Raw genomic sequence first — 22,822 nt, 5'->3', positions numbered from 1 at the left:
CTGGATCAAGTAAATGTCCTGCCTGGTGGGTGGGTCCCTGATTGCGTAACACTAGATTAATTGCCTCACAGTCGGCAAGGAACGCTTTGCTCAATTTGTCATTGGTGTCTTCTAAATGAAGATTAAAATCACCCAAAATAACAAAAGTTGCCACCTTCAGAACATAAGGAGCAATCAACTCTGAAAAAGAAGAAAGCCACTGAGTGGATTTATCTGGGGGACGATAGAGAAGAATCCCTGGCATGGTCATGTGAGGTGAAAGTGCCAATTTAAACAGCCCAGCTTCACAGTCTGGAAATGGCAGGGCTTCTAACCGGCATGTGTAGGTGTCTTTAAATATAATTGCAACCCCACCACCTCTCCCCGAGCTGCGATCTATTCTCAGTATAACATATCCCGGTGGAAGAGCACTGGCCACATCCGTGCAGGAACTGGCATGAAGCCAAGTTTCTGTGAGAAATAAAGCGTCCGGCAGAGCGGTGCTTAAGAGATCGAATATATGTTCCTTGTGTTTTGGGAGAGACCTACAGTTAATACTCCAGAAATTGAAAGTGGTGCATACTGACCCCCGAGAAACTTTTGTTGTAGAGGGTACAGCTTGTGTTTTATCACTATTATAATTAAATGTGAAGTCACAGCCTGTGCAGTTGGTCAGAGGTGTAACTGATAAATCAGATGGCATGCCAACGCATTCCTTACCCCGTAGGTGGTGCAGTTCCTCGGCCGAGTATATACGGCGAAGGCTACCCTCCCCCACATCAGAGACATAATCTCTGGCCGCTGGGCGCTCGAGGGCGCGGAGGGGCGCAGATGGGCTTGCCTCTGGCGTGCCATTGGCGCGCCCGCTGCGCGCGCGCGCTGCGCGCTTGCATCAGATGGAATTAATAGCAGCCGGTGGAGCAGGGGGCGTGGCCCGATGCGGAAGCGTCCCACCAACCACCTTCGCGGATTAGGAGCGAGTGATTGTGGGCGTCTTCACAACACAACTCAGCAAATGTTTCCCACGTATGTCCCCAAAGCCCCACACAGCAAGCGCTTCTCTTGGCAAATTAAAAGAAATGAGGGACAAAGGTTCCTCTGTTAAAAATTTTATGTGCAAGTGTGAGGACAGAGTAGTTAGCTCAGCGGCAGTGGCAAAGATCACAGAGGACCCACAGAGGTGCTGGAGGCATAGCTGGGTGCTGGAGGTGCTGGGGGCATAGATGGCTGCTGGAGGTGCTGGGGGCATAGCTGGCTGCTGGAGGTGCCAGGAGCATTGCTGGCTGCTGAAGGTGCCAGGGGCATAGCTGACTGCTGGAGGTGCTGGAGGCATAGCTGGCTGCTGGAGATGCTGGGGGCATAGCTGGCTGCTGGAGATGCTGGGGGCATAGCTGGCTGCTGGAGATGCTGGGGGCATAGCTGGCTGCTGGAGATGCTGGGGGCATAGCTGGCTGCTGGAGATGCCGGGGGCATAGCTGGCTGCTGGAGGCATAGCTGGCTGCGGGAGGTGCTGGAGGCATAGCTGGCTGCTGGAGATGCTGGGGGCATAGCTGGCTGCTGGAGATGCTGGGGGCATAGCTGGCTGCTGGAGGTGCTGGGGATATAGCTGGCTGCTGGAGGTGCCGGGGGCATTGCTGGCTGCTGGAGGCATAGCTGGCTGCGGGAGGTGCTGGAGGCATAGCTGGCTGCGGGAGGTGCCAAGGGCATAGCAGACTGCTGGCGGTATAGCTGGCTGCGGGAGGTGCTGGAGTCATAGCTGGCTGCGGGAGGTGCCGGAGGCATAGCTGGCTGCTGGAGGTGCTGGGGGCATAGCTGGCTGCTGGAGGTGCCGGGGGCATAGTTGGCTGCTGGAGGTGCTGGAGGCATAGCTGGCTGCTGGAGGTGCTGGAGGCATAGCTGGCTGCTGGAGGTGCTGGGGGCATAGATGGCTGCTTGAGGTGCTGGGGGCATAGCTGGCTGCTGGAGGTGTCGGGAGCATTGCTGGCTGCTGGAGGTGCCGGGGGCATTGCTGGCTGCTGGAGGCAGCCTCTTAGAAAAGGGCACTGAGGCAGGACGAAGACAGGAAAGGTTCGAACCTGCAGCTCTTCACTGGGGAGGATTTGACAGTTTTTGGGGCAGTAGAAGTATTTCTGTCAGGCACTCACTATCCACCAAGTATTCTGTTATTTTCCACAGTTAGATCCTTCTTTACGAGACCTAGTATTTTAATAAGCAGTTCATTATCTTTCATTTACATCTTCTTGCTAAACGAGACCCTAGTTCTCACCAGAAGAGGACACAGAAAGGTGCAGAAAGCTACAGCCCACCTTGGAGTGCCAAACCCTATGCAGCCAGGCTCTGCTGCCATACACATATGATGGGCAACATAGCTCATTTATTAGTGTCGCACATGCTTCTTACAGGTTCAGACGCTAAAGCATGTTAGGATTCCCTCAGTAGGGGAGTCTGATGCTGGCTAACGAGAGGCCCAGGGATGCCACATTTCCAGGATTCCCACTCTGTGAATCATTCTGTTTTAGGATTCACTGTACATGGATCTCATGGGAATGGCCTGAAACTCCAGCGTGGCTCCGCCTCCTGCGGTCCAGCGGTGGACAGTCCCGGTGAGGGCTGCACCTTCTCTTTATCATGTTTTTATAGCTTCCAAGAGTGAGGCTTTTCGAGCATGAAAACCTTGGAAAAGTGACTGCAGATTTATTTTAGAACCCATCCTAGAGAGTCTACATTGAAACTGTTGAGGCGGAAGCTTCTTAATGTGTGTGAAGCATGTCCTACATTGGATGAGACCTCCCATTGAGAAGCATGTCCTACATTGGATGAGACCTCCCCTGACTGCACACTCTGAGATTATGAGCGCTCGCTGCACTCAGCACAGCGAGGGGCACTTGGGCACACTGGAACAACAATCTGGGCATTATCCATCACGCTTAATCTAGCTGAAACCAGGATTAGGAAAAATACATGAGACATCACAATAATCGAAATGCTTCAATCAGGGGAGCTGGCAGTCTCCCTCACTATAAAGGTTAAAAAGCATTGGCATAGCCAATAGGTCTCGCTTTTTGGGACCTTATAGGTATTTAGTTATGCAGCACAATATCCTTGGTGCAACAACATCAACCGTTGCATTGCAAAACACTTATAAGGTGCCAAAGGCGAGACCTATTGGCTATGCTAGGTCTAGGGGCGTGGCCAGCAGCATGGCCGAGTAAGTCGTGCTTTCGCAGAGCTCCGGCTGAAAGCTAGATCCGTCGTACATTCCGGTGACCTGCAGACCCGGAGACACCGCATATTTACACCTGCATGACCCAGCTTACCTCCGCAGCGGACTGATGTGGCGCTGACTGCCAGGAGCGATATCTGTGGATGGCGAGGTCGGCTCGACCTGCCGCCGAAACCGAGGACCCAAGATGGCGCCAGCGAGAAGACGGGTCGGCGCGGCGGCGCTTTGAGTGACCAGGGCCATAGACGACGAGCGACGGAGGGGTGAGCTGCCCTCCCATCCCTGCCTGGGACGGCCCGAGCATAGTGGGGTCTCTGAGGCCAGACGTAGTAAAGACGACCTGGGCGGTGCAGAGGTGTCGCTTCTGCGACAGGATCTTAGGAATTTGGCAGATAGAGTCACGGAGACGGAGACCCGGCTGGGCAAAGCAGAGGACTCACTGCAGGACCTACGCAAAGGAGTGACGGACCTGCAATCTTCCCACAATGATCTACTATGGCAGGTGGATGATGCGGAAAACAGAGCACGCCGCAATAACCTGCGCTTTGTGGGCTCTAGAGAAGGGATTGAAGGAACAAACATGCCCGAGTATCTACATACATGGCTTCTACGCACCTTCCCGAACGACAAATTCTCTACTTGCTTTGTCATAGAGAGGGCTCATAGGGCGCTGATGGCCCGACCCATTGCCGGAGCACAGCCACGTCCTGTGATAACATGCTTTTTGAACTTTCTAGACAGAGATATGATTCTGAGAGACGCCAGAAAGATCGGGGAGATCCGACACGAGAATGCATGCATAATGATTTTCCCAGACTATAGCAGAGAGGTGCAGAAGCAGCCCCGCACATTCGATTCCGTTAAAGCCAAATTGCGGAAACATAAGATCCAATACATGCTACTCTTTCCTGCGAAGATGAAAGTCCTGTTCTTGGGCAAATCCCACTTCTTCCAGACACCGGAGGAGGCCTGGCACTGGCTGGTGGAACGCCCCGCACTGGGGCGCACGCAAGCGCAGATGCACGACGGCCCTCTGGAAGGGGTGCGAGACTATCCCCGGACCCACAGCGATCATTACGACCGGGACAATCTCGTAGGGGGAAGACTCCTGGAGACAACTCCATATGTGCCTAAAGACACAGGTAGAGTCAGATGACGCAGTGGATGCTCCTTGGACTCCAGGCTCTCAGCGGGCGTACACTCGCTCCGCCTTCCTAACCGTCTCCAACCGGACACCGAGAACGAAACCAGAGATTCTTCCTCCGGTGAGGAGGAGGCTGCGGATCCCTCAATGCACCCTTTGGCGGCTGAGATCCTCGCGATGGAACGGGACGCAACGGAGGAGGTTACAGCGTCACAGGGAGAACCGCCGGATTCCCACTCGTGAATGGTGGTCTGCAGAGTTGACCGTGGTCTGGATTGATATTTCGGAGCCGACAAGCTGGATATTCACCCCCCCTCTCTCTCTCTTTATTTTCCTTTCCTCTTTCTTTCTTCGTTTCTTCTGTCAAAGCCTATAGAGACATATAGAAAACCCACGGAGCTGTAGGCGACAGCCCTGGAGTGGCTGCAGACTTGGACCCTTGATGGCTTGCTTGTTTTGGCAGGAGTGTTCTTCCTTGGTTCTATCTCTGTCCCTGTTCCCTCTTCTCTCTCCTGTTCCTTTGGCAGGATTTTGGGTTTGTTGGGGGAGTTGGAACTTGTGGCGTAAGTGGGGACTGAGAGGGCGAAAGACTTGCACCACCCTAGTGCTCACTCCCCGGCAACTGGCAGGGGTTGCGACCCCGGGAGGGGGGAGGCGGGGAGGGGGATGGGGGTGGTACAAGAGTTATACAGTTGGGTTTTTTATGTTTGTTGGGTACAGGCAGTCACATGGTCACTCAGAGAAGCGCGCTCACCTGCTCCTCTCACCCGGGTTGTACTTTGACCACCCACTACTATGGCCCCTGTGACTGAATGCAGCCACCCGCTGATGGGATGGAGAATGATAGCTACAGGATACTCACATGGAATGTGAATGGCCTAGGGGATAAAATCAAGAGGGGGCTGGTATCTACATATATATAAAGCGGGCCCACCCAGAGGTGGTCCTATTGCAGGAGACCCACCTTAAGGGCACAAAGTGTGGGTTTCTGGCGAGGGGAGCCTACACAGTGTTAAGCACATGCGGGTTACACTGCGGGTTCTCGGGGGGTGGCAATCATACTTAGAAAATCTCCTCCTTTCAAGATAGCTCGAACATGGGTAGACCCCCAGAGCACATATGTGGGAGTGACAGGGACATGGGGTAGACGGAAAGTTACAATAGTCTCGGTTTATGCCCCTCCAAAGTTACAGGACAGGACCCTACGTGGACTGACCGACATCCTGCTTGATACCCCGGACACACTTCATATAATGGGGGCCGACTTCAACGACGTTATGTCCATCCCCGTGGACCGTTCAGGGAACCGTACCGACCACCCACCCGACTACGCACTTGGCCGGGGTGATGGACACGCTAGGGCTGATAGACGTATGGCGGTACCTACACCCAGACACTCGAAGTTACTCATACTACTCAGGCGCACACAAGACGCACTCCTGGCTGGACTATGTCTTTCTCCCACGGCGGGCAATGGGCACTGACTGCGAGGCGGCATACATGGCACGCAGAATCTCTGACCACTCCCCACTGTTGGTTAGGACGGGAGGGAGGACCAGGGCGAGAAGTGGTAAATGGAGGTTGACGTCTTGGGACCTTCAGAACACCGAGATATTAAAGGGCCTGCGGGCCGACACGAAAGTGTATTTCACGGAAAATGCAGTTTGGGTGCAATCGGATGTGATAGTGTGGGAGGCATTATAAGACGGTACTCCGCGATAGGGCCCAAAATCGAATAGCCTGGGAGAAGTGGAAAGCACGAGAGGAACTAGCTTCCATGGAAGCCCAAATTTTGAAGTTGGAACAACAGTATTTGACAGGGCGCGACTCACAGGTACTTCGGCTCCTGACTGACACTCAACAACGCTATAGAGCCCACGTAACAGAGGAAGCTAAGGCGCAGGCGACCCTCCATAGGCTGTATGATGTCGGGGATAAATCTGCCAAACTCCTTGCCTGGCTTAGCCGCAAGGAACTTGACGCCCGCTGGATTGAACGTATAGTGAACACCCAGGGACTGATGCATAGGGGAGACACACAAATAGCATAAGCATTTGCCTCCTACTATAGGGATTTCTATGCAGCCAGGGAACTAGCAATCCCGGAGGTGATACAAGCATATCTAGCCACTGTTCAGACTCCGACCCTTGCGGCTGAGGATATAGAAGATTTAGAAGCTGACATATTGGTGACGAACTTACAGAGGCAATATCTAAATTGCGCCCTGGGAAGTCCCCAGGCCCGAATGGACTCACAGCAAAATTTTATAAGAAAGGGGCAGACCTCCTGGCGGTCCACTTGTTATCTATGTTCAGAGACGTGGCCCAAGAGGGCGCCTTTCCACTGGATCCTAAACTAGCCACAATTATCCCCATCCATAAAACAGGGAAGCCCCCCGAGTAGTGTGCGTCCTATCGCCCAATCTCCCTACTCAACATAGAGGTTAAACTCCTGGTGACGATACTGGCCCTCCGATTACGCCAAGTAATCTCAGGCCTGGTGCACCAAGATCAAACGGGTGTCTTACCAGATCGGGCGACCTGACAGAATCTGCGGCGGACCCACAACTGGCTTATGGCAGTACAGGACCAGGAGGACTCACACATGTTTCTTTCTTTAGACGCGGAAAAAGTGTTTGACGCTGTTCATTGGCCCTTTTTAGAGGCGGTCCTGGTCAAATTCGGCATCGGCCCCAAATTCAGACACTGGGTGGGACTCCTATATGCGGACCCACGAGCTCGAGTGAAAGTGAATGGGCTACTGTCTGAGGACTTCCCCATCAGAAGGGGAACCCGACAGGGGTGTCCTCTGTCTGCCCTACTATTCGCCACTAACCATTGAAATAGCGGCCTGTGAGATCAGACATACAGAGGAGATACGGGGGATCCAAATCATGCAGACTGATCTAGAGGAAGAAAAGATTTCATTATACGCGGACAATATTCTGTTACATGTTACTCAACCAGAAAGTACGATCCCCACACTATTCAGGCTCCTGGGCAGATATGGCACCTTCTCAGGGTATATGATTAATTGGCATAAGTGGGTTCTGTATAGCCCACGACCTGAGGTAATGTGGCCCCCTCTCCCAGGGGCTCTCCTGGTTATGCAGACGGGTTTCATGTACCTGGGGATCTATATAACCACAGATAGAAGTCTCTCCTACAAAAAAAACATTCAGCGAGTCATAACGAATTTTACAATGGACGCTCTACGCTGGAAAACGCTCCCCCTTACGATACTTGGTCGAGCCGCCATGTTTAAGATGATAATGCTGCCTCGCTTCCTGTACGCCCTCCAAAATGAATACTTCCCTCTCCCTCGACAGACGTTTAAGACGATCGCAGCAGAACTACGTTCACTGCTATGGCTAGGGAAACAACCACGGATTGCGCTAAGTACACTGCAGCGAAACCGGTACAATGGAGGGATATCCCTACCGGATATCGAGGCCTACTATCGGGCGGAGAATCTAGCGCCGGTGAATGACTGGCTACATGCCCCGGTGGATCACCCCACCTACAGATTGGAAAGGGACACCATGGCACGTCGATCTTGCCTGTTTTATTTATTTGGGGGTTCGGGTAGGAGAAGCCTACTGCCGGCCACACAAATAACCATTGGGATGTGGGACAGGGCGACTAAGACCTTAGGATGGGCACGTAAACCGACTAAACAGACACCGATATGGAGCTGTACCTGGTTGAGGGAACTCCACAAACTTAAGGGCTTTAGGGGCTGGGATGATATCGGAATCTCCACGCTGGGAGATGTAGTGGACCTTAAACCCTTCAGGTCTTTGGCGCTGGAGTTCGGGCTACACCCCACCCAAATATTCAAGTATGCCCAACTACGACATGCGTGGAGGGCGGAGACCGTGCTCTCTGGTACCCTGCCGGAATATGCTCCGCTGGAGGGTCTCTTACTACAAGAGCGGATAGCCAACAAGACAGTATCTCTGACATATAGTACCCAGAACAATAATATGCCAGACACATTAGGGAAATTGAGAGAAACATGGGAGCACAACGTGGGCGCGATGGACACAGTAGACTGGGAGGCTGCCCTGATGCATCATAGGGAGGTGGCGATTAAATCACGCCTCCGTCTCATTCAATACAAAATATTACACAGGGTATACTTCGACAGGGCTCGACTTCACCGAATAGGCCGGGCAAGTGATCCCAACTGTCTGCGATGTGGCCTCCCGCAGGGGGATTTCTACCATACCATCCGGGACTGTCCCGCCATTCACACATACTGGACACGAATATTGGGAGAGTTGAGTAAGGTGCTTGAGACTACACTTCCCCAAGACCCTAAATTCGTATTGCTGGGAATATCCCACGACGTTGACTTGAGTCGCCCACACCTAATTTTTGCATTATTGGCATTAGTGGTGGCGAAAAGGGATGTGGCACGCGCATGGGGGGCAGCACTTCCCCCACAGGTAGATGAATGGAGACGGGGAATGGACCTCTACATGGTAGCAGAAAGGGTCACATATAAAGCGAGAGGCTGTCTCCGGAAGTTCTGTAAGGTAGGGGGGAAATGGAGGAAGTATCACGGATTGGATGGGGGTTGGGACCCTGACTAGCGAAATGTGGGCCTCTTCGAACCTCATTGCGTTCAGGGACGGAGTGCTCGGGGATATGCATTTCAGACCTCGGGGGAGGATGGATGGAGAAGGGGGTAGACTCCCAAATGTGTCACCGGCTGCAGAGCCGGATCTTAGGTGGGTATATGTTATGGAAAAGTTGCTATGGGCAGCAGATGGGGGAGCGGGAGGGTACTTGGGTGCGAGAATGACTATATGTGACACGTTGGTTGTTCCTGTTTTGGTTAAAATGCAAATAAATATATATTTAAAAACAGATCTAAATCCTAAACAGTTTTTTTAACCATGAACTGCTGTGCATTTTCTGCTGGGGTTTGTTGTTGCGTCATATTCTCGTGTGTTATATTTTATACAGCATGTTTAGTTTAGGTCTCGGCTGCGAAGGCTGCGCTTGCGCAGTCTCGCTCCGAGATTTAATGACTTGGAGAAGAGGGGCTTGAACCCGCCCCTCTTCTCCCCTGTTCTCCATTGGCTGGCCTCTTGAATGCTGGCCAGCCATTGGAGAAGAGGTCAGTCATTCAGATTAGGCCCCGTCCTTTTCGGATCGGGGGGCGTGTTTTTTGCAAGAAGTCTCAAGGAGGAGACAACAGCAAAACACGCCCCCGAATCCGAAAACGACGCTGCCTTTCTCCGAGGCATTTCTGCTCTGCCTCGGAGAAAGGCGGTGGGCCTCTGATCCTCGGTGCCACCCATTGACGGACGCCTTGCTTCTTCAGAGACTCCTCCTGACAATTTTGATGGGTTAAAGTATGTCTTATGTTTCCCAGCCGGTGTTGCTCATTAACAAAGCCCTCCTCTGCGATTGTGTAGTTTCAAATTCAGACTAATACCCACTACCCCCATCGGCTCAATCCCTTAAATCGCAGCGGCACTCAGTGATCCCTCATGTTTCTGTGGTCCAAAGATCGGATAACTACCCCGCTTCCCGAGGCCATTTTCAAGCTGTAGTAAACTGGCTCTAACACAAACAATCGCCAGTAAAAAGGAAAAACCAACGAGACTTCAGACAGCCGCAAGAGCGTCCTACTTCTTGCTCCCAGTAGGCATAAAAAAGGGACTGTCAGAGCCGAGCAACGCCTCCCCCCTAGTAGATTCCCACACAGCTCGCTCCATTGCTGTTGTTTTGTGTTGTCTTCTGGGCGCTGCTTGCTGACACCCCCTCGGCGCTTTACAATGGATGTGCTCTCTGACTTGGATCCCCTGACTGGATGGAAAGTTTTACGGTAGGCGTCCACTGTCATAGTCGTGTTTCTGTTAACGCATAGCCCTCTCAAAAACGGCATTTAAGTTCCTGCTCGGACGTGGAACTGCCGTCTGCGTGTGTTTGGTGCCCCGACAAACAGCTCGCCAAATACGTCGCCCATGGGAGGGATGCGGGTGTTATTATGTACGTCTTCCATGACAGCCCATGGGCTGCAGGCAGGGCTCAGAGCGTGATGTCACTTCTGTTTGCAAAAAGAGCAACTTTCCAGCCTTCAGAACAGAGTAAGTGGTAACGCGGACCAGTCCCGCTGCCTTTGTTACAAGGTGGAAAGTTATAGTTTGTCTCTGGAAAAGCGGTGACCTCGTGCGTCCCTAAATGCCGCTCTGTTGGTAGGGTCAGGACAGTATCATGGCAGGTGTGAGAAGTTTACCAGTTCCGTTCTTTTCCTGGCTTTCTTATAGTTGTAGCTTTGATTGTCCTAATGTAAAACGGAGACTACAACTCCCATAATACAAATTAAACGTCAAAACATTAACGAGCTACTCACGTGTGCCACCGTTGGAAAACATGGGCTCCCTCTGTGTAATAATTTACAGTTCGTGGTATCATGTATTGCTGTGACAATTATGCTGTGCACATTGTTTTCTGGTGGTGGTACAAAGGCTGCCATCGCATAAACGTGCAAATGGGAAGTGTGTCAGTTGAGTGTAGGTCATAGGACCCATTTGTGAGATGCGCAACCTAGCCACGTGTTTCCATTGCATGCTGGGACTTGTAGGACAACAAGGGCATGCAGCCTATTGGAAATATCGATGTTTCTGAGCAGGAGTTCATAAAACTCAAACTCCCCCCATGTATTATGTCTTTCAATTCCTGTTTAAAGTTAGCAGATGACTTCATGTTGTCAAGTGCGCATTTAAGTTCTGGTTTCTGGACTTTAAGGTACAAAACGCTGTTTTCAATTGTGTTAAAAGCGGGCACCCGTGTTGTTAATGAAAGCGGGCGACCGCAGAGTTAATGTCCTGTGAGTGGTGTAAAAGCGGCCTCAGTTTTTATTTTAATTTATTAAAACATTGGTGGCGGGACCACCCTCAGACAGGGTACTGGAAGAGCCATGTTTGATGATTTATAAAACAAGCATTTACAATGCAACGGTCTCGGCATTGTTAAACTTAGAGCTATTGGCATTGCTCATGACAATGCCGTTTCTTTAAATGTTATAAAAACAAAAACATAAACAAAAATAATGTCATGAGCAATGCCAATAGCTCTAACTTTACCAATGCCGAGACCATTGCATTGTAAATGCTTGTTTTACATTTCCTACAAAATTCGTCTACAGCTTCTAAAATTAGCCCATTTATCAGCACTAATTCAGACATCTTGCTTGCCCCCTTCTATAACATTGCATCATGGACACTAAATATTTAAACTGGCACAGCACTGGCTTAGGAGGCAAACATTTAAGAATTAAATCAACTACCAAATGGTATAAAAGTGACCTAGCTAAAATGAAAAGGGCAATGCTTGTAACGCAAATTAACAGTTATCAAAATAACTAGCAAGGGACACCACAAGTCAGGCTGTGCAGTGTGTTGCAGGCTCCACTCATGCCATTATTCCTGCCTCACAGCAGCACCATACATTGCTGGACTTCTGTTTTGGCTTAAGTAAGGAGGTTCCTCTACATGAAAGGCAGAAATTGTCTTCTTCAGATGAAGCAGCGAAGTTTTTTTTCCTTGGTTCGGGGTACAGCCGTTAATTCTCAAAAGGCAGACAGCCAGGCATACTGGCTATGGCCCTCACTTTCCTTTACACCGTTGTGCAGACCTCTGAGTAAAGGGTGACCAGAGGATATATTGGAAAAGGTTCAGCATACTCACAATACTGCGGCAGCTGGCCTAAACTCTACTTGCCACTGCGATTCAAAGTTAGCCCGAAACTTTGAGGGGCAAACGAATCATGACAAACTACTTTTAGGTGTGTCGTAGTCCCATGGCGCCTGGCTGTAGGGGAGTTGAAACTCTCAGAAGAGCGGTGACTTCCAGACTGACTTCAGGTCAATGAAATACTATTCGTGTAGCCTTCTCTCCAGCAGGACCCTGCCTTTGGCCACTTTAGTGTCTAGTGGTTACACTGTCACAAGCATTACCGGGTGGGGAACTCCCCCAGTTTGACAGATACAGAAGAGTTTTGTAGTTAAGACTACACCTGACTACAGTCCAAGGTATCAAAAGGACGAGCGTGGATGGTCCTGGAGTCTCTTCTGTGGGCATTACACCTTGCCAAGGAGGTACCATGAGCTTCTTATGTCTTTTACAGATTTGCAGAGCACATCATTTTAAGATACTATGAGGGACAGTCACTCGTTGAGCGCTCTTCTGCCCACCTGCCCGCGCCATGTTAGATTTCAATACGCACGAGCAGGAAAAGAATAAGGGTATATGGACCACAAATCTTTTCTGGTGCATTGTATATCACAGAGCGCAGACTAACAGCATGTTCCACAAGTTCATCCAGTGTTTAAGACAATGAGGTTGGGACGGACTGAAGCCACCAAGAATCAGTTCTGTTTGCATTTTACACCATTCATTGATGACAAAACCATAAGGACTGTAAACCCTGAGTCGTCCTCTTCTTGGTCTGTGACAGTATATGGTGGGGGCAGACTTGATAAAGAAATGTTCTCTCTCACCGGACAAATTAAACACACACACTGTGGAAAACACAGTAAAAACAAGCATTGGCATAGCCAATAGGTCTCGCCTATGGGACCTTATAAGTGTTTAGCCATGCAAAGGATGATGTTGTTGCACCAAGGATATTGTGCTGCATAACTAAATACCTATAAGGTCCCAAAAGCGAGACCTATTGGCTATGCTTGTTGTTCCGAATAGATCAGGCTAGGCATACCACTAGGGCAAGCCCTATGAAGTTTAAAAGACAACACAACGCCATGGATGTCAGGTGGAACGCAATTAAAACACAGATGAAAAATACAGAGCATGGAAACTCATTAGACACATTAGGCCAGACTAATTCACATTAAGATGTACTTATGCAATACTTAATATCGAATGAGCACAAGAAAGAGCCAGGGATAGTACTTTGAGATAAAAAGATGGGTAAAACGCATCATCAAGATAACTGCCTGAAGGAGTCGTCTTTTTAATTTTTTATTCAAGTAGGAACAATTTGTTAAAATTTCCTCAGGTAGTTTTTTACCGTCAGAAAAATACTAGAATAAGAACCCATTTTCTCCACTTATGGGCAGTTTAGCACAAGCTTCGGGTTGAAGGCATTAGAGCACTCAGGTTTAAAAGTAGACTGAAGTATTCCCATGAGGGCAGAAGGAGGCAGCCTGAGGACAGGGTGCTCTGTGAGGGGGTAGCTATGAAGCGTTGAAGGTAGCGGAGGTCACAGAGCACGAAGCGCATTTCATAAAAAAACACGGGAGAGCGCGTGAACGTTTCTGAGGTGAAAGTGGGTGGTTAATGGAGGTAATAGTTTCGTACATGCTGCGGGTATATGTTCTGTGAAGAACAGGTGCATTAGGTAAACGCACATATAAAGGGCATGGTCACGGAGACGCCGGTCTCGCGATGGTCTGCTTTACATCCCTCCTGCAATGGGTCTTAAAAACACCGAAAACACCACATGCTTCTCAACAATGAGTGGACTGCAATCCGCTCCTTACGGCAGAAGACGGCGCCCCTGCCGCTACCTGGCATATGGTGGCAAAAGGCCCTCTTCAGACCACAACAGATGGCAGACAAGGACTATAGTCAGCCGTCAGCCCTGACAAATGAGGGGGCAAGAAGAACAAGTTACTTCCCTTCGGTAACGATGTATCTGTAAGAAACATTAGTTAGTTAGATTCCTCACCTTAGAATATCCCCAGGCGTCAGACTGGATCCGAAAGATTTTTCGTCAGCAATACCCCTTGCGCGTCGCTAGGCGTCGTCTGCGGCTCCGCGTCCGTCGTCGGGCGCCGGGATGACGTCGTCGGAGTACTTAGACGCCGCCCTCGCACGCTGACGTCAGTTCTTGTACATAGCTTTCCGTGCCAGGAACGCAGAGCCATGCAAGAGACCGACACTGGTGCCAAAAATAAATCTAGGGGCCTGAAAAGGACAACCTTAACCCTAGATGTCAGTTCGCAGAACGGGGAGGATGGGTGGGTCGGTGAGGAATCTAACTAACTAATGTTTCTTACAGATACATCGTTACCGAAGGTAAGTAACTTGTTCATCTGAAAGAAACACGTTAGTTAGATTCCTCACCTTAGAATAGATACCCAAGCAATACCATCCCCGGTGGTGGGTCTGCGAACCAAGATCACACCAGAAAGTCCTGGAGGACAGAACGGCCAAAGAAGCCATGCCTCCGGACTTGGCTGTCAAGGCAATAATGCCTGGCAAACGTGTGTAGCGAAGCCCACGTCGCCGCCTGACAGATGTCCTGCAAAGGGACACCCCGTCCCAAAGCAGTAGTAGCCGCTGTGGCCCGAGTAGAATGGGCGCGCAGCACAACAGGAGGGTCCTTTTTTGCCAGGGAATAACAAATTTTGATGCACAAAACGACCCACCGAGAGATGGTCCGTTTGTGCACAGCTTTCCCCTTCTTAGCACCCACGTATCCAACGAAAAGTTGGTCGTCCACCCGGAACTGCTTTGTGCGGTCCAGATAAAAGGAGAGCGCACGTTTTGGGTCCAGACGGTGGAGCCTCTCTTCCTCTTTGGAAGGATGCGGAGGCGGAAAGAAGGTGGGCAAGGTGACAGACTGCCCAAGATGAAATGGAGTCACCACTTTCGGGAGAAAGGAGGGACGAGGCCGAAGGACAACCTTGTCCGGATGAACAGAGAGAAAAGGAGGCTTTGATGATAAAGCCTGGAGCTCACTCACCCGTCTAGCCGAGGTGATGGCTACCAGAAAAGCAGTCTTAAGCGTCAGCAGACGAAGAGGACAATTATGAAGAGGCTCAAAGGGAGCGCACATTAGAAATGTGAGAACAAGATTCAAGTCCCACTGAGGCATTACAAAAGGGACAGGAGGGAACGTGTGAGTAATGCCTTTTAGAAAGCGTGTAACTACAGGGGACTTGAAAAGAGAAGGCTGATCAGGAAGCCGCAAGAAGGCAGAGATGGCAGCAAGATAACCTTTCAGGGTGCCCAGAGCAGAGCCCTGCCGGGCCAAAGAAATAAGAAACAGTAGAACCTCAGAAAGAGGGGCGGAAAGGGGATCCACAGCCTTTGCTGTGCACCATGCCACAAATTTGTTCCACCGGCAGGCGTATACGGTCTTTGTGGAGGGACGCCTGGCTGCCAGAATGATATCACAGACTTCAGGAGGCAAGTCAAATGGCATCAACTGCCGCCGCTCAATCTCCACGCATGGAGGTGGAGGCTGGACAGGTTCGGGTGGAGGACCGTCCCCTGCTGCTGCGACAGAAGATCCTCCCGAAGGGGCAGCCGTATCGGAGGATCGGTCAACATACTGAGTAGCTCGGGATACCAGTACCTTTGTGCCCAATCCGGAGACACCAAGATGACTTGGGCCCGGTCGTGCCTGATCTTCTTCAGCACTCTGGGCAGAAGTGGTTTAGGCGGAAAGGCGTACAACAGACCGCAACTCCACTCGTGACGAAAAGCGTCGCCGAGCGAGTGCCGCCTTGGAAATTCCAACGCGCAGAACTGCTGACATTGCGCGTTCTCTTCGGTGGCGAATAGATCTAACCAAGGCTCTCCCCACTGCTGAAAGAGACCTTGCGCCACTTCGGAGTTCAGACGCCATTCGTGATCCATCATGCACCAGCGGCTGAGTTCGTCTGCTCTGGCGTTCAGAGAGCCCGCCAGATGTTGAACCACTAGGGTGACGCCCTGGTGTTCCAGCCACGTCCAGAGGCGCAGAGCCTCCTGACAAAGGGTCCACGACCCCACCCCGCCCTGTTTGTTGCAATACCACATGGCGGTGGTGTTGTCCGTGAACACTTGCACGACACTTCCCCTGACAGAGGGAAGAAAGGCTTTCAGTGCAAGCCGGATCGCTCTCAACTCCAACAGGTTGATGTGGAGACGAGACTCCGCCGGAGACCAGAGGCCTCTGATCTCCGCCTCTCCCATATGGCCACCCCATCCAAGGAGGGACGCATCCGTCACTACGACATGCTCCAGTTGGGGAAGGGAGAGGCTCTTGCCCTTGACCCAATCGCGGTCCGTGAGCCACCACTGCAACTGCTGTGCAGTGCCCTCCGAGATCAAGACATGGTCGGACAGGTTGCCGTGATGCTGGGCCCACTGAAACTTCAGGTCCCACTGCAGAGCCCGCATGCGCCGCCTGGCGTGATGCACTAGTAGGATGCAGGAGGCCGGATGTATGACGTTACAACGCATGCACTTACAACGCATTTTTTACAACGCACAATCCATTACAACGCATGACATTACAACGCAGGACACTACAACGCATTTTTAAAAACAACCTTTACAACGCATTTCCATTACAACGCATACTACTTTTACAACGCATACCATTACAACGCATAATATTAAATTGCATTTAAGGTAAGTATTAGATAGTATAGGGGTAAAAATTACTATTCTAACTCCAGGGGGTGCAACAGTAGGGTAAGTGTTGGATAGTATAGGGGTAAAAATTACTATTCTAACTCCAGGGGGTGCAACAGTAGGGTAAGTGTTGGATAGTATAGGGGTAAAAATTACTATTCTAACTCCAGGGGGTGCAACAGTAGGGAAAGTGTTGGATAGTATAGGGGTAAAAATTACTATTCTAACTCCAGGGGGTGCAACAGTAGGGTAAGTGTTGGATAGTATAGGGGTAAAAATTACTATTCTAACTCCAGGGGGTGCAACAGTAGGGTAAGTGTTGGATAGTATAGGGGTAAAAATTACTATTCTAACTCCAGGGGGTGCAACAGTAGGGAAAGTGTTGGATAGTATAGGGGTAAAAATTACTATTCTAACTCCAGGGGGTGCAACAGTAGGGTAAGTGTTGGATAGTATAGGGGTAAAAATTAATATTCTAACTCCAGGGGGTGCAACAGTAGGGTAAGTGTTGGATAGTATAGGGGTAAAAATTACTATTCTAACTCCAGGGGGTGCAACAGTAGGGTAAGTGGTGGATAGTATATTACTATATTATGCGTTGTAATGGTATGCGTTGTAATGGTAGTATGCGTTGTAATGGAATGCGTTGTAAAGGTAGTTTTTAAAAATGCGTTGTAGTGTCATGCGTTGTAATGTCATGCGTTGTAATGGATTGTGCGTTGTAAAAAATGCGTTGTAAGTGTAGTGCGTTGTAAAAGTTGCGTTGTAAAGGTTGTTCCCCCAGGAGGCCATCAGCCCCAGAAGCCGCAACACTAGCCTGACCGAAACCCAGGATAGAGGCAGAAAGATGGTAATCAGGGCCTGAATATCCCGGACCCGCTGTTCCGGCGGATAGACCCGGAACTGCGCCGAATCGAGAACCGCTCCGATGAAGAGGAGCTTCTGAGAGGGACTCAAGTGTGACTTCAGCACGTTGATGGAAAATCCCAGCAAATGCAGGAGATCCGCCGTAGTCTGGAGGTGGGAGACGACTGTCTGGGGCGAGCCCGCCTTCAACAATCAGTCGTCGAGATAGGGGAAGACTGGAACCCCTGATCTGCGCAGATGAGCTGCGACCACCGCCATCACTTTCGTGAACACCCGAGGGGCACTGGTGAGGCCGAAGGGGAGCACGGTAAACTGAAAGTGCTCTTGGCCCACCGTGAACCGCAGGTAACGCCGGTGGGCCGGCAGGACGGGGATGTGGAAATATGCGTCCTGCAAGTCCAACGCTACCATCCAGTCTCCAGGGTCTAGGGCAGCTAGAACCTGAGCCAAAGTTAACATCTTGAACCGTTCCTTCCGGAGGAAGGCATTGACGTTCCGGAGGTCCAAGATAGGGCGTAGGCCCCCTTTGCCCTTCTTGGGAACCAGAAAGTAGTGGGAATAACAACCACGACCTACTTCTGGGCTCGGAACGCGCTTGACGGCCCCCTTGGCCAAGAGGGCCGAAACTTCCTCGTGGAGAAGATGCAAATGATCCCCCGAGATACGGTGGTGCTGCGGTGGCATGGCTGGAGGGGTCGTCTCGAAGGGGAGGGAGTAGCCCCTTCGGACGATTTGCAGCACCCACCTGTCCGATGTGATGGACCGCCAGTGGAGCAGGTGATGGCGAACTCTGCCGCCCACTGGCGTGGAATGGGCCTGAAAGCTCGGACTAGGAAGGCTTTGAGGCGGATGCTGCCAGGGTGGATGTGGGCTGACCGCGTCGTCCTCCAGAACCGCCTCGGCGTAAACCACGTCCGCGACCGTGTGCAGGTTGGTTCTGCGGCTGGTGGCTAGGCGTACGTGAGGAGGCACCCCTTCCTTGGCCACGAAAGGGGCGAAAAGCGGAGGTGTGCGCCCGCGGGGCCGAGAGGCCCAAGGACTTGGCCGTAGCCCGGGAGTCCTTAAAGCGGTTCAGTGCACTGTCCGCCTTCTCACCAAACAGGCGAGCGCCATCAAAAGGCATGTCCATGAGGGTGTCCTGGACATCCCCGGAAAATGACGTGGACCGCATCCAGGCGTGACGTCGAAGCACCACTGTGGTGGAAATCGCCCTACCCAGCGAGTCCGTTGTGTCAAGCCCACATCGTATGGCGTTCCGTGCTGCATCCCTCCCATCGGCCAAAGCCTGGGTAAGACGTGTCTGGACCTCCTCTGGACACAGGGGCAGCACGCCCTCCACCGTATCCCACAGGGAGTGGGAATAACGGTCCAAGAGACATGCGGTGTTCAAAGACCGCAGGCCCAAACTAAGGGACGAGAACAGTTTCTTGCCAAACTGCTCGAGTCTCTTGGAATCCCGGTCCGGCGGAGCGGTCGGGAAGGAGGATTGGGAGTTAGAGGCCTGGATAACCAGACTCTCGGGGGTGGGGTGTTGGGACAGGAAACTGGGGTCGCCCGGAGCAGGGCGGTGGCGCCTGGCAACGTTCCTATCCACAGGAGGGACTGTGGAGGGCTTGGACCAGGTGCCCTGGAGAACGTCAGTGAGGGCCTCATTGAACGGCAGCAGAGGCTCAGTGGAGCTTGCGGCCGTTTGAAGCACCTCAGTGAGGATGTTAGTCCTCACAGCCACGGCAGGCAGCTCAAGCCCAAGGGCTGCGGCCGCCTTGCGCAGCACCACAGAAAATGCTGCACCCTCCTCCGAAGCCACAGTCGGAGGAGAAGTGAATCCAGTGTCTGGCGGGGTGTCCAGCCCACTGGCCTCCCCCAGTTCATCTGCCCAGTCCTGTGAAAGCTGCGACTGAACAGCCATAGGGTCCTCGTACCCCTCCCAGTCGCCCCCGTCATCCGATTCCTGATAAACAGGAGGAACGATCGGAGCCAGACGGTAGAGATGATAAGTCTCAAGCGGCGTCGGACGCGGCGTCGGTCGACGCCGCAACGGCGTCGGGTCCGGAAGAGGGCTAAACTGGAGTTCGACGCCGTCCGGCGTCGGCGGCGCCGGTGGTGTAGGCGTCGGCGCCGGCTGTGGCGGCGTCGGTGGTTCAGGCGTCGGCGGAGGAGGCGTGACTAGGTCAACCAGCGTCGACGGGGTCCCAGGCATGGGCCCAGCGGGGACCTGCGGCGTCGGGACCGGAGTCTCCGACGGCGCCGGGGCCGGAGCCGCCGGCCCGCAAGGTCGCCCAGTCGAGTCCGCGGGGCCCGAAGGCGCGCCAGCGGGCGTCGACGGCGGGGCCAGCCTCCTCATGGCCGAGAGGAAGGCACTGCCCTCCGCCGGCGTCGCGTCAGTCCCAGGGACCAGTGGATATGGGGACTTGCGCGGCGCCTGCGGCTCCGACGGAGCCGCGGGGGTGGAACCACCCAGACCCTCGGCCGAGTCACGCGACCGGCGAGGGGAGTCCTAAGAGGGATGTCGTCTCTTGGACTTCTTAGAGTGTTTGGACTTACCTGACGACTTGGAGCCCGACAATCGATGGTGGCGTCGGCTGCGGCTCCGCGAGCGATCCTTGGACCTCCTCCTGGACCGGGATCGCGCACGACGCGGAGCCGAGTGGCGAAGCTCGAGAAGCTTGCGGGACCGCTCCCGCCTAGCCTTCGAAGTCAGGGCCTGGCAATCGGAGCACGACTCCGCGTCATGGTCGGGGCCTAAACAGTAGAGGCACCGGCGGTGGTGATCGGTCACCGACATCAGTCGATGGCAATCATCGCAAGCCTTGAACCCAGGCATCCTACCGGCACCAGATGTCGATTGACAAGGATCAAAAAGGATCAAAAAGAGTTTAGTCAAAAAAGACTAAAAGGGGTAGCTCTCCCGGATCGGCGCTTACTGGAGCGGAAAAAAAGAAGAACTGACGTCAGCGCGCGAGGGCGGCGTCTAAGTACTCCGACGACGTCATCCCGGCGCCAGACGCCGACGACGGACGCGGAGCCGCAGACGACGCCTAGCGACGCGCAAGGGGTATTGCTGACGAAAAATCTTCCGGGTCCAGTCTGACGCCTGGGGATATTCTAAGGTGAGGAATCTAACTAACGTGTTTCTTTCAGATGCTTTGTTTGCCAAGCGACAAAAGGCGAGAAGGGCAAAAGACAATTGAAAAAAGAAATCATGCATTATGTGGGTCATGCTGAAAACAAAAATGCGTTCATAACGTTGACGGACTACAATGCCAGAAAGGACAGCTTAAAACTTCAACACACCAACCTCTGAACAAATAACAACTGAATTAGTTTTATTACAGGAAAACGAACCATGGAAACACGTGTATAGGCATTGATGTAGACAGCTGAAAGAAAGACAAGGTAAAGTAACAGCGTCTGAGCCTCAATCTGAAAATAATGTTTAGTCCATGCAATTTATTCAAACACAAGGACAAAAAACTTGTCTTTCATTAGTAACATGATCCAAGGGTAGAATGCAGATGCCACAATGCGAGCCGCTGCTCGCTCCAGACACCAAAACGCTATGGGAGTGAACATTTAGACAAAAGGTGGGACAAACACACGCCTTTGGTCAATTGCGTGCTTTCATTTTTGAAAGACACACGCAATGGCCAATGAAATCTGTGGGAGTTACCAAAATCACAAGGACAATTTTAGGGGAAGTTTGGAGTGCTCACAAGAAGCCTCCCATTGGGCAGCGCATGCACGCTGCGCTAGGCTCGACCTAAAAAATAAAAGTGGAAAGGAAATTACACACAAAATAAAATATTACAAACAAATCTTTATTTTCAACTTGTTTTACTGAAGGCATTTTTAAATCTACTATTCCGATAAACAGCGATGCAGCAAAGGCAGGTCCAACAGTCATTCTTGTAGAAAGAGCAATCGACCTCTACCACGATAATCTGGAGTGGCAAAATTAAATCGGAGCTCAGAAGTGGAATGAGGCTGTCCTGGGAAGAAGGGCAGTGTTTCTGTTTTAAATAACAAAATCAAGTGAATGGAAATGATGTGCTGGTCTTTCTAATCTGACCATGCTTCACTCACAGAATGACTCCTCCGCCACTGTACTCCATTCGCTGAAACAAAATCAAGAGAACACAAATTAGTGAAATGCACGATGATCTGCATTATCAAGCGGAACTGGTGCGAGGATGGCACCTAAGGTGTGCCTATATAACATTAGAGCTGTGCGAGGATGGCACCTAAGGTGTGCCTATATAACATTAGAGCTGTGCGAGGATGGCACCTAAGGTGTGCCTATATAACATTAGAGCTGTGCGAGGATGGCACCTAAGGTGTGCCTATAGAACATTAGAGCTGTGCGAGGATGGCACCTAAGGTGTGCCTATATAACATTAGAGCTGTGCGAGGATGGCACCTAAGGTTTGCCTATATAACATTAGAGCTGTGCGAGGATGGCACCTAAGGTGTGCCTATATAACATTAGAGCTGTGCGAGGATGGCACCTAAGGTGTGCCTATATAACATTAGAGCTGTGCGAGGATGGCACCTAAGGTTTGCCTATATAACATTAGAGCTGTGCGAGGATTGCACCTAAGGTGTGCCTATATAACATTAGAGCTGTGCGAGGATGGCACCTAAGGTGTGCCTATATAACATTAGAGCTGTGCGAGGATGGCACCTAAGGTGTGCCTATATAACATTAGAGCTGTGCGAGGACGGCACCTAAGGTGTGCCTATATAACATTAGAGCTGTGCGAGGACGGCACCTAAGGTGTGCCTATATAACATTAGAGCTGTGCGAGGATGGCACCTAAGGTGTGCCTATATAACATTAGAGCTCTGTTCTACTGTATACGACTGTCAATGCCTCTGATTGACCAAACAACAAGCCCTTGTGAAACACCCTGATGTAACTGGGTAATACGATACAATGGTGTATTTATTGCTCAAATGTTGAATCTAAGGAAGACTGTAGTGGAGATGAACAGGTGTTTATTTAGGAGGACAAATAAACATACACCATCAAGTACAAAGCAGTCTACCACAAGGCTTCCCGCCACTTAGTATCAGACTGCTATTCAGTCGAAACACTCACAGACACCATATGTATGTATGCATCCACACACAAACACACACACACATCCAAACCAACTCTCCCTAATAGAAATCTATCTCATTTAATAAATGAGCAAACATTGAAAGTAATCAGCTTATCTTT

The sequence above is a fragment of the Triturus cristatus genome, chromosome 1_1 (assembly GCF_964204655.1).
Source record: "Triturus cristatus chromosome 1_1, aTriCri1.1, whole genome shotgun sequence".
In the NCBI taxonomy this organism is placed as follows: domain Eukaryota; kingdom Metazoa; phylum Chordata; class Amphibia; order Caudata; family Salamandridae; genus Triturus; species Triturus cristatus.
The sequence above is the reverse complement of the archived record's forward strand: the minus strand, read 5'-3'. Positions refer to the sequence as shown.